Genomic DNA, 20292 nt, shown 5'->3' with positions numbered 1-20292 from the left:
AACACTTGGTTAAACACTTACTTCCTTGTACCCCCAATATGTTTTTCCCAATAAAAAAATAAAAATAAAAAAAAACACTTACTAACCAAAAGGTTGGCAGATGGAATCCATCCAGAGGCTCTGCAGAAGCAAGACTTTAATATCTGTGTCCACAAAGATCACAACAAAGAAAACCCTGTGCTTGACTTAACGCCAACAAACAGCGAATCTACACACAACGGAATGACTCTCTGTCTTGATCCCGCACCATCTTCACGATCTGCTGTGCTTAAGCCAATTGTTGCAGATTTCAATTCATCTCATTGAGGGCCCTGGTTAAAAATAGGTCTGACAACAGCCAACAACAATAAACACTATTATTTTAGAAGTCTAATTTTATAATACATTTACCCCAGCATTTCTAAGTGTTGTGCTAGAAGCACAGGCACATTACTAAAGGTGAGTCATTTAAAAGCAAAGCTGAGAAATGGAGGAGAGGAAAGAGGAAGAGTGGAACAAAGAAAGAGTCAGGCAAGGTGGGAGGGAGAAAAGGTAGAGAGAAAAACCAGGGAAGGAAGAGCGAGGGGTAGCGGATGGCAGGGCATCCTGTCTGACAAGGATGTTGGGTATTTTTTGGCCTGTTTCGTTTTCCCTTCCCTCAGAAACTCTCTCAGAACCCATGTGATTCTGCATAACTTATTCAAAACTTCTCATCCTCCCTGCACACATTCTAAACCGACCAATCCTTCTGTGTATAATGATTGGCTCACAGGAGGCACGTGATCCAAGTAGGGCCTATCAGAACCTTGCCACCCACGAAGAGTGGACATAGACTGCAAGGGAGAAATCTGTGCACTTGGAGACTGGTCACTGTACATCTGAAATTGCTAGAGGCCTCTTTCCCACCCTGTGGAACAGGCCTTCCTGAAAGAGGTATTTACAAAAAGAGTAACAGTCCAGTCTTAGTGGCCTAGGGGACAGTTATACCTGATGGTGTATCCTTCAGTAAAGTTAAGTCAAACAATGTTCAATTATTGTCTGAACTAATTTGACGTGAGATTCTGTTACTTGTAGACCCAAAAAAGAACTGAATAGACTCATGTGTCAGGAAGTGAGAGGATGGCACAGAATAGAACAGGTTTTTTTCAGATCTTTTGTTCATAGGGTCACCATGAGTCATACTCACCTCAACTGCACCTTACAACAACATACTTATTGTTATGAATTAAACTGTGTCCCCTGAAAAGCCATATTGAAGTCCTAAGCTTGGGACCTGTGAACAAGGTCCTGCTTGGAAATAAGGCCTCTGAAGCTATTATCAACTAATGTGATCATCCTAGAGTAAGGTGGGCCCTATGCAATGAGTTATATAAGTTATATTAAAGCTCTTTGGGTGACTTTAAACCTCCTTTTCTTTCTTATTAGTCATTAATGATTAAATGATCAAGACAAGATCCACAATTTCATTTGAGGTTTGAGAAATGGCACATTTTAATCCTACCATCTTTTCTTCTTTAATAGTAGTTTGATTACTTTCATATATCTAAACATTCCCTAGTTAATGATTTGTTCACCCTTAGAAGAAATTCTAATTTTTTCCTAGTCTCTCATACATGTTCTTTCCATTGTTCTTTTTCTTAAAAAATTTAATCCCATTGGGTTTTTTTGGTTAGTTTTTTTATGCAGTTTTTAAGGTTTACTTAGCACAAATAAAATTTGCCAATAAGCTTTCTATTCATTTTCTTCGCTGCACAGTCTGGCATTGGATTGGTGACTGATGGCCAGCCGGGCTGCTCTTTGCACAATGGCTTTGCGCTTCTTGGAGGAAACATTGTGTGCAGTCTCAGCACAGTAAGCTCTGCTGCATATCAGTAGCACCTCCAGCTCCTTGACATTGTGGACTAGAGGAATTTGCAGAAGCCACTGGCCAACATGTGCTTTGTCTTCTTGTTGCTCCTGTAACCAATGTTGGGCACCAAGATCTGGCCCTTAAATCTCCGAACCCTGTTGTAGATGCCTCTGGGCTTGTGCCAATTATGTTTAATTTTGATATAACGGTCTGACTGGTGGCGGATGAACTTCTTGGTTTTCTTTTTGATGATCATTGGCTTCACCAGGGGTCTGAGGGCAGCCATTATGCCAGTGGGAGATGATGACCCCCCCCCATTGGTCATTTTAAGTTCTTCAATTTTCTGATTCTAAAGAACCACACTTTCATGACATCTAATTAGTCCCTTCTACCAGTATTGTATTGTATTGTATTGTATTGTATTGTATTGTATTGTATTGTATTGTATTGTATTGTACTGTACTGTATCTATAAGTCCATCAATTAATCAGTTAGCCTTCAAATGGCTGCTAATGTGAGACATAACCTAAGAGTGATTCAGAAATCTTGTGTTATTCCTCATGGAGTAAAAAGCAGTCCTTATAAGCCCCACTTCCTCCAAGATTACTTACAATTTCTTTTCTCCATTTCCCTCAAATTTTTACAAATACATTAAAGTAGAATGCAGTGAAATATCCAAAGGCTGCACATGCTCAGTGACCAAGCATGGATAGCAATCCACTGAAGCTGTGACACGGGCTAGCATTAGGTGAAGGTCAGAACAGCCCTTCATCTGCTGCTATAGCTGGGCCAAGTGTTGTGTGTAAGGAACAATGGATGAGCAGGCACTTTACAAAGTCAAGTGCATGACAGTCCAAGAGTGTCTATGATCTCATCTGTTAAGGTGAATAGGCCACATCTGTCTCCTCTAGGAAGGTGCACATACCCCTTATGCATCCTGAACTTGTGCTGTTCTGGAGACTTCTTTGTCCCAGGTGGCCTGTGGACAGCTGCAAGTGGCAACTGAGTCATTATTCCTGCCAGAGGGTCTCCCTTCCTTAATTGGATACAAGGAGGAAAGAAAACTGGGTAGAAAATATGAAAATTTTTGTGAATACATACTTCTGTTACTCAAGTGATTAATTGACCTTTCAACTCACAATATCAAGGGACATGCAGATATTGTGTTTAGTTTGTGGTTATTGTTGTAAACTTAGTATTTGACTTTACTTAACCTTCTTTAATGCTTAAACTCGGTGAAAATTAGTTGACATGACCAATCGTCTACTATTTTTTAAGGAATTAGTTCACAATTCTCATTCATAGAAGAGTCCTAACAGTGAAAATTCTCTCCAAGCAAAAAGTGCACGTTAACAGATTTCTGCAAAACAATTAACTCACCAGTTTCCCAAAAAGAAAGTAAACCTCCACCAAGATGTAATCTTTGGCTTTGGCTCACGCTCCTCCTGACCCATTAAGTTGTGAAAACATTGGTTATTGAAAGCTAAAATTGTGTTATAACACATTCCGGGTCTTGCCAGAGAGTTATGATCTCCTCTCTGGGAATTCTCCGTGCTTCTTTTATAATCCAGCATCCACTGATATTGACATGAAAGAGGGGGGGGAAAGAACTGAGTTTCTTCCCAGCCTTCATTTTTCTAACAGTTATTACATAAGTTGCCCGCTTGGTCTTTGGTGATAGCCTTACACATTCATGGTAGCTCAGTCACATTCATGTAATAAATCTCTACTGACCAGCTCAGGAAGCTCTGTTGGACTAATGGTAAGAAATTGTGCTGCCAACTCAAAGGCTCACAGTTCAAATTCAACAAGTGTTCTTTGGGAGAAAGATGGGCAGTCTCCTCCTATGAGATTTACTGCCTCTGAAAATCCTCTAAAGGATCAACCATCAGTTTGTTCTGATTCAACAGTGCCTATCAGCAGCACTGACCATCTACTTTGTTTCTGCTGTGGTGCTGGGGATAGAGGGCGGGCACAAGCATGTGCCACAGAACCAGAATACTTGGCTGCAAGGGCTGTGTCTTTACTGGTCACGTGGTTGGGTGCCAAGTCTCAGCAGTGACGTGGATTCTGTGTTGGAAGAGTTCCTACTGAAAGTGACACTCTACACTTAGTCAGAGCTGGGTTAAATTCCCTAACCAGCTGTGTGGCATAAACTCGGATCAGAAAATAAGTGGATGTATAGAAATGGGAGAATTGAAGGAGTTCTGAGGAAACCAAATGGCTGTAACTTTGTAGTAAGTATGAAGTTGTACTGCCAGCCAGAGGCAGGTGATTCAAACCCACTAGCTTCTCCATGGGACAAAGTGGGCAATCTCCTCTTGTGTGATTTACAGCATCCAACACCAGCTGGAGGGCCAGCTATGAGGTCAGACCAACTCTATGCAATGAGTTTCCTTTTTTAACTCACTAGATCGGATTTTCTTTATTCCTAGTTTTTCCAGCTGCTTTAGTTAACTAGCACTTCAACGACACTGATACCACAAGAAGCTACCATTTAAGAACAGATGCTCATTTCCCCACAGTTTGGAGACCTAAAGTCCAAATCTGGATGATGGCCATGTTGACTCTTTCCTTTTCAATAGCCCTAATTGTTCCTTCATTCTTTGGCCTATAGAAAACCCTTATATGATATCTGCCTTCCCACATGTGTGTAATTACAGATCTGTTCTAGTCTTTTTGTAATTTAGCAGTGATAAAGTTTAGGATACAACCTACACTAGCCAAGCTTTATAGTTGTTGTTATGTGCCATTGAGTCACCTGCAACACATAGCAACCTTATGTACAATAGCTCTGGAGCCTGCCCTATGCTGAGCCAGTCTCGCTGACTCTGACACATCTACCCCCGTTACCTCAGTTACTGTATCAATGCATCACATCTGGGGTATTTCTCTCCTATGCTGTCCTTCTACCCCTCTGGGGATGATGTCCTTCTTCAAGAACAAATGACCAAAGTATGTGAGACAGAGCTTCAAAATCCTAGCCTCCAAGGAGAAACTGGGTTTCACCCTCTGATCTGACTGATCTGTTTATTCTCTTGGCAGTCTGTGTTATGTTCAAGACACTTCTACAGCACCACAATTCAAAGGCATTGATTTGTCTTCTATCATTCTTAGTCATTGTCCACCTCTCTGATGCATAGCAAGTAATTGTGAAGACTATGGCCTGGATCAGGCACACCTTAGTCTCTAGACTGACATTGTTTCTCAGCACTCTGGAGAGTCTTCTGACCACAAATTTTTTTTCCCCAGTGCAATTCGTCTTTTGATTTCCTGCCTTCTGGTGCCAAGAGTGTTGACTATGGAGCTGAGCAAGCTGAAATTATTAACAGTCTCAGCCAATTGGTCCAGTGGTGAAAATCTTTGTCTTCTTGATGTTGACCTTCAATCCATATTGAGGACTACAATCCTTGACTTTCTGCAGTAAGTGCTTCAGGTCCTCCTCAGTTTCAGCAGCCAGGGTTGTGTCATCTGCATAAAATTGGTTGTCGATGAGTCTTTCTCCAATCTTGATTCTACATTCTTCCTCATAGAAGCCAGCCTCCCGAATGGTCTGTTCTGCATACAGATTGAAAAGATATGGAGATAGGATGCATTTCTGGTGTACATCTTTCCTGATTTTGAACCATGCAGTGTTTCCTTGCACTGTTCTAAGGACTGCTTCCTGGTCTGAATATAGGTTTTGCATAAGCACAATCAACTGTTCTGGGATTCCCATTCTCCTCAAGGGTTAGACACAATTTGTTGTGATCCACAGAGTCAAATGCCTTTGCATAGTAAATGAAACACAGACATTCCTCTCTGGTACTCTTTGCATTCTGCCAAGATCCATCTGACATCAGTGATAATGTCTCTAGTGCCATGATCTCTCTTCAGCCAGCTTTATTTCTGATAGTTCTCAGTTGATGTACTGTCCTTGTCATTTTTTTATAATCTTCAGCAGGATTTTGCTTGTGTGTGATATTAGTGATATTGTTCTATAATGTCCACACTGTCAGGTCAGTCTTTTTAGAATGAGAAAAAAATATGGATCTCTTCCAGTCAGTTGGCCTGAAATCCTCTAGATTTCTTGCCACAATTTGGTGAGCACATATATATGGATACAGTACATATTACTAATAATTGTTGTTATGTGCTATCAAGTCAGAACAGATTCCTAGGTGATCCACCAGCAGGATTTCAGAGGCTGTAAATAGCACCAGAGGCGATTGCTCATCCTTCTCCCAAGGAGCGGCTGATGAGTTTGAACTGCATGACTTTGGGTTGGCAGCACAACTCCTTAACACTAGGAAACCAGAGATCCCTATTACTAACAGTAACATGTGCCCCAGAAAATTTTTTTAAAGGCCCTAAATGTGGTTGTCGTAATTCTAATATATTGTAAGTTCAGGTACTAATTTGTATCATCCTTCAGGGCTTGGCTGCTGAGAACAGAAATTACTCAAGCTATTTTAAGCAAAAAGGTCTTTAACAGAGGGATTTAGGTGGTTACAAAACTATTGGGAAGACTGGAGGAGCTGCTCTAGGCTGGTTCACCAGGGATGACTAACACTGCTGAACTGGCTTGCCGAGACAGCTGCCAGCATGTCCGCAATGGGGACCACAACTGTTGAATCGTGATAGCTGTGGATCAGGCGGCAGGAACTGTCAGCTTCAGAGAAATGCCGTTAGGCCCCTGGTTAATGCTGTGCACAAATACACATCCAAAATGCAAGTGTTCACCTACTGTAACGGCTAGAACAAACTACAAAGGCAGCAGACATGGGGTTTCCTGCTCACTCCTCACATACAGGAGCAACAAATTGCTCAAGCTTAATTCCTATCTAGGAAGCTCTGGGCCATGCAGAATATCTTGTCTCCAGTAGGTTTCCCTGGTTATAAATGGCACAGGGGCTTGACCATCTTTCTCCTGAGAAGCTAGTTGATTTAAAGAGGCTACACTTTCGGGTTTGCAGCATAAATACTTTTTATCTTTGCTATATATCTTTTGATTAAAGCTCACAGGAAACTCTGGTGACCTAGTGAGAAGGAGTTATAGTGCCAAACCAAAGTTGGGTTGTTGTTCAATGTTGCTGAGTTGGAATCAAGGCATAGCTGATACTCCAGCTAGTTCTCAGAAGCAGTAAATTGCAAGGGAGACTGTCCATCTTTCTCCTGTGGAGACGCTAGTGGATTTGAATCACATGCCTTTGGGTTGGCAGTGCAGCTTCTCACCACGAGGTCACCAGAGCTCCCTAATGCAAAGGTAAGTGGTTTGAATCCACCAGGGGCTCAATTGCAGAAAGATGGGCAATCTCCTCCCAGTGGATTTATAGCCTCTGAAAACCTACCAGAGGGTCAACTATTCTGGCTCAGGGGTACTTAACAAAAAAATGTCATTATGAGCTCTGATGGCTTAGTGAGTAATCGATCGACTTGTTAATCAAAAAGATCTGCAGTTCAAACTCACCGACTGCATCTTGAAAGAAGGACAAGGCATTTTCCTCTGGTAAAGATACACAGCCTTGGGAAATGAATGGAGGGTTTCACTGGGCATCAACATTGAGAGTCAAGACTCAGCGTGGTGACAATGAGTGTTTTATTTTTCAATCTTATTATGAGATATCTATGATCCCCATTGTGCATCTAACAAAGCTGAAGGTTAAAAATAAGTCAAATCTAGATTTTACTACAAAATTTGCACACCATATTCATGATCAAAGGCATGGGTGTTTGTTTCCATATTTGAAACATTTCCCATGGGAATGATAACCATACATGGAATTGCTCATGCAAAAGCTGAGAACATTTCTCCAGTGATCAACATCACCAGTCATACCCAGTTCACTCCAACTCACAAACATCCTATCTGTGTCTGAGTAAACTTTGCTCCACTGGGTTTTCAATGGTAGGTTTTTCAGAAGTAAAGCACCTGGCCTTTCTTCTGAAATGCCTCAAAGTGGACTTGAACCTCGAAGTGGACTTGAACCTCCAATGTTTTGGTTAGCAGTCAAGCAAGTTAATTATATGGACTAACCAGGAACTCCTCATTTCTCAGCCAAAGGCACTATCAGCATACTCACTGGCTGGGGCTTGGTGCACTGGGGCCATTCCATGGATACTTCTCGAATGAGTAATTACATCGGGGCAAGTAAGAGTCATGAGGGCTACTCAATTTAAATAACCAGATTCCTCTGACTATGTCAAGTACAAGTGGCTTCTGAATTAGGCCAGCTCTGGATTGTACAAGAAAAGGCAGTGTCTGGGGAACGCAAACCCAATCTGTTTGTTTCCATTACTTTGAAATGCCATGTGATTCACCAGTCAAGCTCTTGACCTAGTTGACTGTAAAGAAGACTAAAGTGACCTCATCAATCATGCCATCTGAGTGACCAAGCACAAAACTGGGAATTGCATCTATTGTTGCAGGGAAGTGTATTTTTGGCAAGTATAATAGCTTTAGTTTGGATTACTTAATAAATTAACTTTCAGTTAAATGTTGACTTCCCACATAAATTTTGCTGTTGTTGTTGGATGCTGTCAAATCTGTTCTGAATCATAGTGACCCCATTTACAACACAGCAAAACATCATCATAATCATTTTCAAACTGAAGCTCATTATTGTAGTCACTGTATCAATCTACCCATTACGTGTCTTTCTCTTTTTTCAATGACTGTATTTTACCAAACATGATCTACTTTTCCAGGGACTTGCCCCTCCTGATAGCATGCTCCAAGCACAAAAGATGAAGTCTTACTCTCCTCATTTTTGTTTTTTAGAATATGTAGCCTTTAAATCAAAGACGTTCAAATATCAATTGTACAGAGGTTCAAGATGTGATTTTCTTAAAAACCACATATCAGGTATCTTGATGTCTATTTCTGAGAAATTCTTTCTTTTCCTAGATTATTTCTTTAGCCATGTGTAATAGGAACAGTGCAATCCTTCAGGCACAAGCATCAATCTTAGTATTGTTTTTCCTTTCTTCCTACTACATCTCCTAGACTTGATGCTTTCAAACAGTTGTATTCCCTTTTTGGGGTTAGCAGAGGAACTGAATTTCCAAACTCTGTTGTTAGATGAAGAGAGGGGCAGCTGATTCTGGGAACCAAGGACCACATCTTCCTGCTCACCCTCTAAAATCCCAGGTTATCTCTTCCTTTCAGTCTCTCATGGCCAATGGTGCAGATGGGATCCTTGGCTGGTCCAGTAGCTCACAATCACTGGTGGCCAGCATCTTCAGCTCTGGAAAGAGCCTCTGGGTCTTCAGCTCTGAAAAGAGCCTTTGGGTCTTCAGTGTTGAGCTCACTGTGAAGTGCAGTGTGCTATCCTATTATTCCCCCCCCCCTCCTTTTAAGGAACATTCCAACTGTATTTCTTACAAGACAAACTTGTTCATTATCCTGGCAAACTATGGTATGCTCAATATCCTTTGCTAACACCACAATGTTGACAAATATTGTGGTCTTCCTTGTACACTGTTCTTTGGTGTTCCTTATACATTCATTATTCAGGTTCTCCATACATATGAACTCAAACTCACTGGCAACAATTCAGAGCTGACTCACAGCTGACACTCCAGCAGGTTTTCAGAGTCTTCTGTAAATAGTGTGGGAGGACGCTGCCCATCTCTCTCTGGAGGAGTTATCTTTAGATTAGATGTGCAGCTCCTTATAGACCAGGGCTCCACGCATATGCAGTGACTGAAAATAGCATGGACCTAGGCCAGGTGCAACTTGACAGTGACATCTTTGGGGGTGTTTTCTTCAAACATTTTAAAGATAACTCTTGAAACAGATTTGCCCAATGCAATACTTTATTTATTTCTTGACTACTTCTTTCATGGGTGATTGTGGATGAAAGTAAAATCTTTGACAATCCCAATATTTTCTCCATTTATCATAATGTTGTTTTATTGGTATAATTGTGAGGATTTTGCTTTCTTTATGTTGAGACGTAATCCCTACAGAAGGTCTTTAATCTTCATCAGTCAGTAAGTGTTCCAAGTCTTCTTTATTTTCAGCCAGCAAGATTGTGTCAACTGCAGATCACAGGTTAATAAGACTTTTTAGATTAATATACTCACTATTCAGCTTAAAAATGTGGTGAAGGATTCAACCTTAAAGCACATCTTTCTTTATTTTAAACCCAACACTATGTCCTTGTTCGGCCCAAATGACTCATTATTGATCTATATATAGATAGGTTCCATACAAACACAACTAAGTGTTCTGGAATTCCTATTCTCCAAAGTGTTACTTATAATTTGTGATGATCTGAAAAGAAATGGTAGCAATTGGTGGATGTTGTCAAAGTCCATGAATGTTCAAGAGAAGTTAAGACAGTAAACTCAAGACCTCAGGGTACTGGATTAACTGATCTAGGCCATGAAATAGCCTTACTATGCCCTGTCCAAAGATGCTCTGGTGATGTAGTATGTAATAGGTCAGGCTACTGCCTAGTGATAAGGAACTGTGTTACCAACCCAAAAGCAGGGAGTTCAAGTCCACCAGTTGCTCCAAAGGAAAAAATATGGGCAATCTCCTCTGGTATGATTTACAGCTTCTGAAAACCAAAGGAGAGTCAGCAATGAGCTGGTTCCCACTTGACAGTACATAACAACAACAACACTAACCAAAAAGACATGCAGTTTGAACCCTCTAGCGGCAACTCAGGAGAAAAATGGGCAATCTTCTCCCATGAGATTTAGAACTTTGTAATGTCACTCATGCTATTTACAACCTCTGTAAATCCACTGGAAGATCAGCTGTGCATGGGTTCCCAATTGATGGTACATAAGTAGACCATACATTCTGTTCTCAGTTTGCGGCATTTTGTTATAGCAGCCTAGGGCACTCATACAACCGCCAACTCAAGGGTTTACTGTTGATAATACTTTGAGACTTCTGTGTGCTGCTTATCCCTACATAGCCCCGTGAGGCAGCAAGCTGACTGATCTTGGGAACTTCACCACTGAGGTGCAAGAAAACCTGTCATACATGACCTGTCTTATAGAGAAGTTTCCTCCCTCTGGGAAAAAATAACAAAAAACAACCAACACCAAAAACCAAACAACCCACCTTTAATTTGAACGTCAGCCTCCTAACTGATTGAAGAAGACTAAAGAAGTCACATCTTTGAATTTATGTTGGCTGGTAATATCCACTGTGGCTGTAGATCATCGAAGAGCAAACAAAGCTGTCTTGGAAAAAGTGCAGCCAAAGTGCTGTTTAGAGAAGCAAAGACGAGGAGACGGTGTCTCACACACTTTGGACATGTTATCAGAAAGGACCAGTCCTTGAAAAAGAGCATCATGCTTACAAAAGCAGAGGGTCAGCACTGTCTATGAGGTGGACTAATACAGTGACTACAGCAGTGCACAGAAGCACAGCGGAGATTGTGAGGATGGTGTGGGACGGGCCAAGGCTTCATTCTGCAGTACACAGAGGGGATATGAGTTGGGAAGTAATTTAAACCCACATGCATATGACACGTATAGTAAACTAAAAAATTCAAACTCACTGCCATCCAGTCAGTTCCAACTCAAGAGTGACCTTCCACTAGGTGTCGAGGCTGTAAATACTAAAACAAGAGTAGAGTAGCTAGTGGATTGGACTAGCTGGAGACATGAGACCTTTTGGTCACTCTAGGGACTTCAGGTAATTAACACAGCCACCTTACCCACCTCTTGGATCTCTTAGAGATTGTCTAAATGAATGGGCTTGTAACTTGCATTATCAACTTAGAAGCAAATGGAGAAAATATAGTGTCCCTGAGCGCAGGAGAGCAGTCTGCTGGTCATTCTCACATCTATGAAGCCAGAACCATCTCAGCTCAGTTAAGGGAAGGCTGGAAAGCAGTCTTACCCAACCAGACCGTAATGATTTTATTTTTTCCACATGGCCTAAAAACGTGTTTGAACATAACTTGTAATAATTTTTCTGTTGATTTCTATGAATCATTTTTTAATTATGAATAATGGTTTTAGAGACGCTCCTGAAGAGTCTCCCCGAGGTTCCCTTGACAACCATCACCTAAAGTATGTGGAGTGAAGCAGTTTTCTATGATGAACAGAGACAATCCCCTCTAAAGCATGGTATGGATTCCTGAGAAATGCATTCGTCATCTTGGCTGAGAATGAGCCTCACAATTCACACACACAAAGCGTTTTTAGAGAGATTCAGATTAACAAACATATTGAGAAAAATGCATTTATATCATACCATATTCAAAGGACATTCAATAAATATAACTTTTTAAAAAATCCCCACCAGGGGCCCTTTTCCTTTCATTCCAGCTAAAAATGTCTGTGTCTAAATTATTTCTTAAATGAAATTTTTATTTTATACTGTTTTACTTACAAAGTTTAAATACATTATTATTCACACCAGATCTTTCCCTTTACTTACCCCCCATCAAATTGTGTGACCCTATAATTAGCCCCCTGCCCATCTTTACCCCTCTGATACTACCTTCCCCTCACGTCTTGGATCCTCACTGTGTCTATATTATTGTCCTTCTCGCAGTTGGAAGGTTTCAGTTTTTAAACTCTCTTCAAGGTGATATATAGTAGGAAGATTTCTTGCTCCTTAGTTCAGTCAAAGTCACTCAAGAATGACAATATTTGACAAGATAATGAGTATTAATTTCCATTTCTTGATTTACCTTGAGAAAACCCAACGTCTAGCGGGCAAACTATCAAGCATAGTCCAGTTACATACTCTTATAGGGGACAGGCAGGATCAGCCTTGGAATACCCTAGCACTCTTCGCAGGTATCCCTATCTTGGCATCCAACACTGTCTGTTAGAACTCACAGCTTCTCCAGAAAAATTATGCTGTTGGCACAGGCTATGCAAAAATATAAATGCCAATTAACTTTTAGTGGGAGTGCTCATTATGTTGCTCAAATAGGGAGATATTTTCTGGTCAATTACCTTAAGTAGTCTTCAAAAAACACCACTATTTGTTTTCCCCCTAGGTAATCATGGCAATCAATGATCTTGTTCCTGATCCCACCCCCAACTAGCTAGGATTTAAAGCAGATTCTCATGTAAGCTTCCCAGAGCATTTCTTTTCACTCTTACTAGTGCTTATTGCTGTCACTTTGGGTCCAAATATAGCGTTGGGAAGTCCAGAGGCAATAGTGCCTGGGTACTCCATCTTGTCTTTGTTCAAAAGTTACGTTTCAACAAACTCCTCCAAGTGTCCAGCTCCCTACCACTCACACAGCTCAAGGCCTGGCAAATTCAAGTATGAAATGGAAACTAGGTTTCTCCCACCATATTGTCGGGGGGGGGGGGGGGGCTCCAGTTTGAGACTCATAGCGACCCTATACCACCACATACAAGTGTCCCAGAGACTTTCTTAGACTGAAGCCCTTATGGACTTAAGTTTCTTCCCAACTGCAGTTGGAAGCCACTAACCAAAGAAAGAAAGACCTTCTGAATAGAAGCCAGTAGCATTAGGGCTTCTTCATATCACAAAAGAGATTTAACTGGCTTCAATCTTGGAAGCAAACCAGCCCTTCAAAACCCCCTAAAGAGGCTAGACTCTGAAGGAAGAAAGCAATGAGAAGGGCCCTGCACATGGCAAATCTGTCCCCAGGCAGAAGGCGGCGCCCCAGGACTTGCCCCATCGCGTGTGAAAGCTGCCTGGGAAGGGAGCGAGAGGAGAATTCCACAATCAAATGAAATAATGTCTTTGTCCACAGCCCCAGGGTGAAAAGAGCATGGGTGCACTCGTCAGAATAATTTCACTTCCACCCTCTGCAAAAATGATGAGGGGGCTGGAACTGGGGCCCAATATGCTCCATAACCGTTTGAATTTACCTTGTAGTTTATCAGTTAGCTGAGCTTTTTTACAGACAAAATATTCCTGAACTGAGAAAATGCAGTGATTTTTTTAAAAAAAGTCTTTCGTTTTGCTCTATAACCTGTTCCGCCTGTGCCTCTTACCTTGAGGTATTTTCTCTGGCACCTAACCAGAAGGAATTCTGCCTCAGGGTAGTTAAAGGTGGGAGGGCGAGACTGTAGATGGGGGTTGGGACCTTTTTTCTCCAACAGGACCGCGCCGCCAGCGCTAGAATTTGACTTTGGATTAGACCTTGCCTCCCTGTCTGGGTAGAGGTATGACTCAGGCTCGGATTAAGGTGAAGTCAAAAGCTCCACAACAGATACTGATTGCCCCCTGCCTCTTACCCATTCATTCTATGGACATCGAAATCGGGTCCTGCCCTCTCCCACCAGCCTGGTCTTCTAGCTCACAGTGTGTGGAAGTTGGGGATGAGAAGGAGGTTTGAGGGGGCACAGAGCCAGAAGCGGTCGTGGGCTGCTCCTCTCAGACTGATGTCCGCGTGGCGCCAGGCACGCTCTTGCGCGTCACATACATGCCCTGGGCGCGCAGCCTCGCGCATTCCCAGCCACCGGCCCTGAGCGCACCGAGGCGCTCCGTGCCCTGCGCAGTACAAACTCGCCCGTTGCATTTCGCAGCCCCTTGTGCCCGGGTGAGCACGAGCCCCTTCCCCTCAGTGCACTCTGTCCTCGCCATCGTCGTGCACGCTGCGCCCCCTTTCGCGAATTTTTCTCTCAGCGCAGGCGTTCCAGGACTTAACCGGCAAAGGGAAACAAGTCTATACGAATTAATTAATCTTCTCCCGAGTCCTCAGCAAGCGCGCGAGCCCCTCCCGGAAAATTAAGGAGGCTTCTGGTCACCAAGGAGTCTGATGAAGTTTTCACCGTGCTACCTGCCCCTACAAGGTCTCCGGCGGACCGGCAGCCAGCGTGCGGAGGCTCCTGCCGGGCGTGGTTCCCACGCTGCCGCGCCGGCGTCCTGGCTTCTTCCCGGCCAAGAGGCTCAGGCCCCCACTGGCCCTAGTCCACTGGAGCTGGAAGAGATAGAGGACAGGACCTCCTACTCCTCCCAAAAGGGAAAGGCGTGTTCTCCGAGATACATCCCTCTGAAAACTCCACGCTGGATTTTAAAAATAAATAAAATATATAAAAATCCGAGTCAAGCGGGAAAGGGCTGGGATTTGGTGGGGAGGGAGGGCCATGCGCTACAGGAGACCAGCTCAACTCACTCGCCTGCGCGCTGGCTTTTCTGTAACTTCCTCGACTCAAACCTCGAATGAATTAGCTTAACTTTTTTTTTTTATCTCAAGTCATTTTACCTGGCAAACAGACCCCGTTTGTTAATGAAATAAAATGAGTTGTGTCTCGGAAATACTGATACAATGTCCAGCACAGGGCCAGCCCCATGTTAAAGGTGGACGAGAGCTATTTCCGTGCTATTACCTATTGTTGTTGTGTACCGTAGAATCGGAACAGACCCATAGCCGACTCTCCGGAGAGTTTTCAAAGGCAGTTAATCGAACAGGAGGAGATTGCCCATCCTTCTTCTGCGGAGCAGCTGGTGACCCCGAACCGCTTGGCTTCAGGATGGCAGCGCAGCTTCTTGCCTCTAGGCCACCAGAGCTCACTGTTACGGGAGGGGAGGAGGGGCGGGCGCATTAAAGCCGAAGCCGTTTTCTTAACGCTTTCTCTGATAAGCAGAGACTTTTCTTTTTAGTATTTGGGGCTTCGTTTTTAACGGGAGTTTTTCTTTGTTGATGACGATGATGTTGTGTTCAAAGGGCTGTTTCAGGGATATCGCTAAGGAGCGAATGGTTTTCACATTTCCAGGCGGTGGGTAGCTGATACAGCCACCGAGGCGTTTCGGATGTTCGGTCTGAGCGTGATCCTGGCTTGTGGGAGGCCTTAGGGAATCGTTTCTAGAAGACCTCCGGATTTTGAAGTGACATTTCCGTTAAGCTGGTGTGAGAGGCTTCGCGCGGGGAGAGGACGGTGCGGCCACGTGGGCTCCCCGTGGGTCTACCCGCACCGCGGTCCCCACCCCTGCGCTTACCCCCCCTCTCCACCCCTGCGCTCTCTGCAGGACACCGGATTGATTGCGCGCGCTCCGCAGAAGTTCCCAGATATGGGGCGAAGGAGGGGGAACGAAGAGGAAGAAAAGCTAAGAACGTGTGAAAGGAGGGAAAGGAAAATGCCTTCTTAAGGACTCACCCCTTCGACAGGTAAAACTAGAACTCAATTGTGACTACATTCATCCAGCTCCTTAGCCCTTGCTCAGACTCTACTAATGGCTGAGTGGTGAGGAGCTCCGCTGTCCACGCAAAGATTAGCGGTTCAAAGACTGCCTCTGAAAACCCGCTGTGGAGGGTCAACTATGGAACACAACAACATAATTAATTATCAATGGCACTAGTCACTTTTATTGCCCTAAATGCAGTGACTTGAGGGGTGGGGGCAAAATAGCGGTTTCATCTCTCAAGGGGGCATTGTGACAACCTCCCCTCGCTCCTTCATCTGCAAACTACACGACTTAATCCTAGAAAGACCAGCTCTTCCAGAGATTCAGGCTTTCAGAATCTGTCTCAAGGAGCTCCCATCCCCACCGGATGGACACACACGGACACCGAACCTGTCCGCCTAGGTGCGAAATGGTTCTGCCACCCACACCCGATTTGTTTTCTCCAGAATTCCCCACTGAGGTGAGCCTGTCTCAGCCCGATGTAATCTAACGAACAGCCAACGGAGTTTTTGGCAGACATTTTTTTTCCTGAAAGAATAATGGTCAGTGGAAGAATTTATTTAAAACAAAATAAAGAAAAGAAGCAAACTTCTTCCCTTCAACAGCTTGGAAACAAGCGCACAGAGCAGGCTACTTGGCTTGACTTCTCCAAGAATAACAAATTACGAAATTGCTTTGGGTACCTGTAACTGTTTTTAAGCAATGAGGGTAATATGGTAATTGTCATCTGTTCCTTTTGAAAAGTACTAGAAAAAAAGTTAGTTAATGATGTTCGCATAGGGTTTATAACAGAGACCTGTGAAGGTTGGAACTTGATGGGACTGCCCTGTTTTTCCGGGCCTCTCAAGTTTTCCACCTTCCCACCCCCTATTTGTGGAAAATATTTGCATTTTTCTTCTCTGTTGCATTGGCTTTTGCCAGTTTACTCTTGGAGGAAATGAATGAGAAACACACACTTTTTTGGTAGCTTGGGCTAAGGCTTCCCTCCAGCCATGGTAGTCAGAGATGCGATGATGCTGGATGCAAAAGGGGTTTCCGAATCAAAGCCAGCCGTGCGTTTGGGGCTTAACTGGCTTACCTCGACTCTGCTCACGTTCCCTAGGTTCTAGGTTGTCTGCTACGTCTGCTTGCTCGAGCGAGCGTTTGAAGCTCTCCTTAAACATCACTTCAGAAGTTCGAAACCTCCCTCAAATCCATCCAGTACTAGGAATGGAGGACTTCCTCCTACCTTCCTTCTTTAGAGAAAAAGTTTGTAATGCCTGTCTGTCCCCGCAGCAGCCTCCCTCAGGCCCCATATCCGCGCATGCCCGTCCCTCACGGTTTCACGGAAAGGCGGCGTCCATGCCGGCTGCACCCCAGGTAGGAGCCCGCTGCGGAACCGGGTGAAACGACTGCGCAGCATCTGAAGCGGAAAAGCCAAGCAGATGTGCGGCGGCCCAGGTCCGCCCCTTTCCTTTTAGTACTTCAATTTCTTCCAGATCAGTTTCCTAATGGAAAATTCCTACAAGATAGGGAGGGTAAAAGGGGGGGGGGGTGCCCGAGGACCGTGGGGTGCCCTCAGGCAAGCACGAGCCCACGCGCTACAAAGTTGGAGGTAGGAGCACCCGGGTAGGAGGCCAGTTGCTGGAGCTTGGATGTGACCCCTGCGACCTTTACTTCTCTCTCGCCCTCCTCCTGCCACACAGGGTCTCAGAGCCAGTAGGGAAATGCTCCTTACCTAGCTGATGGCCTTAACCCAGCGTCCCACTTTTTCCATGTCTCTCCCCCAGTACCTGCAAAGCCAGTCCAGGAACTCTGTCTGGTCAAGGCGCTGGACTGTAGACCTGCTGTCGTGCCCACCAGGGATCGTTCTTGCCTAACAGACAGGCTCCCAGCAGGTGTCCTCATCGTGGCTTCGCAGATGCCCCGACCGACTAATTACCATTTGTTTGGTGCTCTTTTTAACAAAGAGCTCCAATATAAGGACCTCAACTGTGGGAACCCTCGGGCTCTCTGTTGGGTGGGCGAGGCCTGTGGCAGGTACAACCAGACTCCAGATTGTACCTACACTGCTTCTCGCACTGTATTCTGTCCTGCCCCCCAGGCCCACCCATAAGCACTTTGGGTACCCTGAGCTCTTGCTGTCCAGACCACCACAGACCCACAACACACACTCATATTCTCCTTCATTCTCATTCTCTCTCTCTCTCTCCTCTCTCTGTGTGTGTGTGTACGTATGTAAGAGAGAAGGATTCGTGGACAATTTGGATGTCTGCTGGGAGAGGCTTTTCTCCTGGAAGCGCCGAACACTCAAACATTTTTTTAAAACTCTGTCATGCCCTCTCTTCAAACTCTGATCCAAATGTAGTTTGTGGATGCTAGCAGAGCGGCTGCCACTGTGAGAACCCGGCAGCAGGATCTCAAGGGCGCTTTTCTATAAAATCAGGGCAATTTGGTTCGAGGGAAGTTTCCGTTCTTGTTACTTGTCGGGTTTCTCCTTCTTCCACTTAGCCATGTTTCTGCGATCTGGATAATCCCCTTCAAGCCTGAGAGGAATTCTCCGGGGTCCATAATTGAGGGTCGGAAATCGTGGGGGTGAGGGAAGCATTAAATCCTCCTGAAGCCCGGGAGGTGCCGGGCGCGCTTGAGGGCTGTTGGTAGAAGCTGCAGAGGGGCCCAGCTTGCAATGCCTTCTCTCTTGAGCCGCTTCTCCCCGGCGAAGCCTCTAGTCCGGAACTGTCAGTGCAACCTAGCGCCAGACTCCAGGAGGGAAGTTGCCAGACTCCAACGCGTCCGGGTTTGGCACCAAGAGCCTCCTCCCGCGCGCGCGCGTTGCTCCGACCCTCCGTGAGCTGCTGGAAACAGTAAAGCGTGCCTGGATCCTTAACTCCCAGGCAAAATGCCGGCTTTTCGGTGCATGGGGCTCCTAGTGCACATGCCAGGAAGGCCATCGACCCCGCGTCCCATTGCGATGCACAAGCCCAGGGAAACGAAGCCAGAGGCTCTAGAGTTCAGCTGGGTGCACAGCATGAGCAAGAGCCAAAGGCAGGTCTCCCCACAAGCGATGGCCCTCTATGACCCTACATCGCCCTGCACAGCCTCAAAAAGTCTTCATACTTCTGACCTTCAAAGAAGTCCCTGGAAAAGGTCTGGGATTGCCTGCTACAATCTCAGGGCATGACCTACGGTCCTCCCAACGCGGGAAAGGTAGGTTGGGGCTGGGTCGTTATGCAATGTATGCATGGGCAGGGGAGATGAGGGAGAGAATGGGGGCACCAAAAACTGAGGTCACTATATCCAAGAGAGGCCCCTGGCGCCCCTCTCTATGTTGACCTCCACGTCTGGATCCACAGGCTTGAGCATGCAGGTGAGAAAATGGATGAAAATCGAGGATCCAGATGCCCGAAAGGACTACCCTGTGTGTTTCCTTGGCCCTGTACGCTGAACCCCAGGAACACGCGGTACACGCGTCTGCACGCAGCTGGAGGATCGTTCCTCTTGCAAAAGGGGCTTGTGCTGCATCTACCCACCCCCGCCGCCTCCTGGTTTGTCTGGAACCGCGGTGGGCGCCCCTCCGTCTGCAATACAATCGCAAAACAGCCTGGAGGCCTCTACAGGCCAGTGTGGCCTTGAGAGCCAGGCCGCTCAGGGCTGCGTGTGTGTAACTGCCCACCTTCTCCACTATTTTCTGCCCCACTTTGCCCTCACCGCGGCTCGCCCAGCGACGCTCACGTGCAGACATTTCGCCCTGCAGCGCCGGCGGGGCGGTAGTTCCCGGGCAGCTGAGCAGGACCGAAGCGGCTGCTCACGGCGCTGCAGGGGCTGGGGTTTCCGCGCAGGGTCTCCGCAGCTGCGCTGGGCCGGGCCTTGTCGCTGAGTTCCTCGGGTCCCTCGCTCCCCCAGCCAGTGCTCGCGTCCCGGAGGCCTAGTGTCCCTCCGGAGAAGGCGCCAATCCCCTCTCAGGACGATAAAGGGCAGAAGGGTCATTCTCAAGCTCCCTAGCCTTCTCCCTGGGGACAGGGTGGCTGAGTGTCCTTTCTTTGGAGTGCTCCTCTTTCTACTCCAAAACCTGGAAGGAGTTGAGGGTTTGGAGCGAACCGACTCCCCGGTTCTGTCTTCGCGCAGCTCCACTCGGCCTGGGGGGTTCGCGCCACCTCCTCTAGGCTGCACCCACGCGTGACCCCCCGCCCAGCCACAGTGGCTTTCTGGGCGCTCCCTTCTTCCCCCCTCCTCCAGGCTCCTCGCCCCCACCCCAGGTCCCGCGGCAGGAGAGGATCCCGCTGCATGGTGCGTGCACTCACCGCCACTTTCTGGAGCCGGGAGCGCGCGGGGTTCCGCTGGGAGAGTCCCCGGAGGCCCTAGCGCGGAGGCGCGTCCGTGACTCCCTGGCCGCTGTGGGGTCGGGAGCCGAGAC

The 20292-nt window shown here is 45.7% G+C and overlaps 1 pseudogene; it reads right to left on the bottom strand.

The window, feature by feature from the left end:
* Positions 1-1710: 1710 nt before the first annotated feature.
* Positions 1711-2114, bottom strand: LOC102876846 (annotated as a pseudogene).
* Positions 2115-20292: the final 18178 nt, after the last annotated feature.

Source organism: Elephantulus edwardii, unplaced genomic scaffold, assembly GCF_000299155.1.
Source record: "Elephantulus edwardii isolate Elephantulus edwardi_28Jun2011 unplaced genomic scaffold, EleEdw1.0 scaffold00051, whole genome shotgun sequence".
NCBI classification, from domain to species: Eukaryota; Metazoa; Chordata; class Mammalia; order Macroscelidea; family Macroscelididae; genus Elephantulus; species Elephantulus edwardii.
The sequence above is the reverse complement of the archived record's forward strand: the minus strand, read 5'-3'. Positions and strand labels throughout refer to the sequence as shown.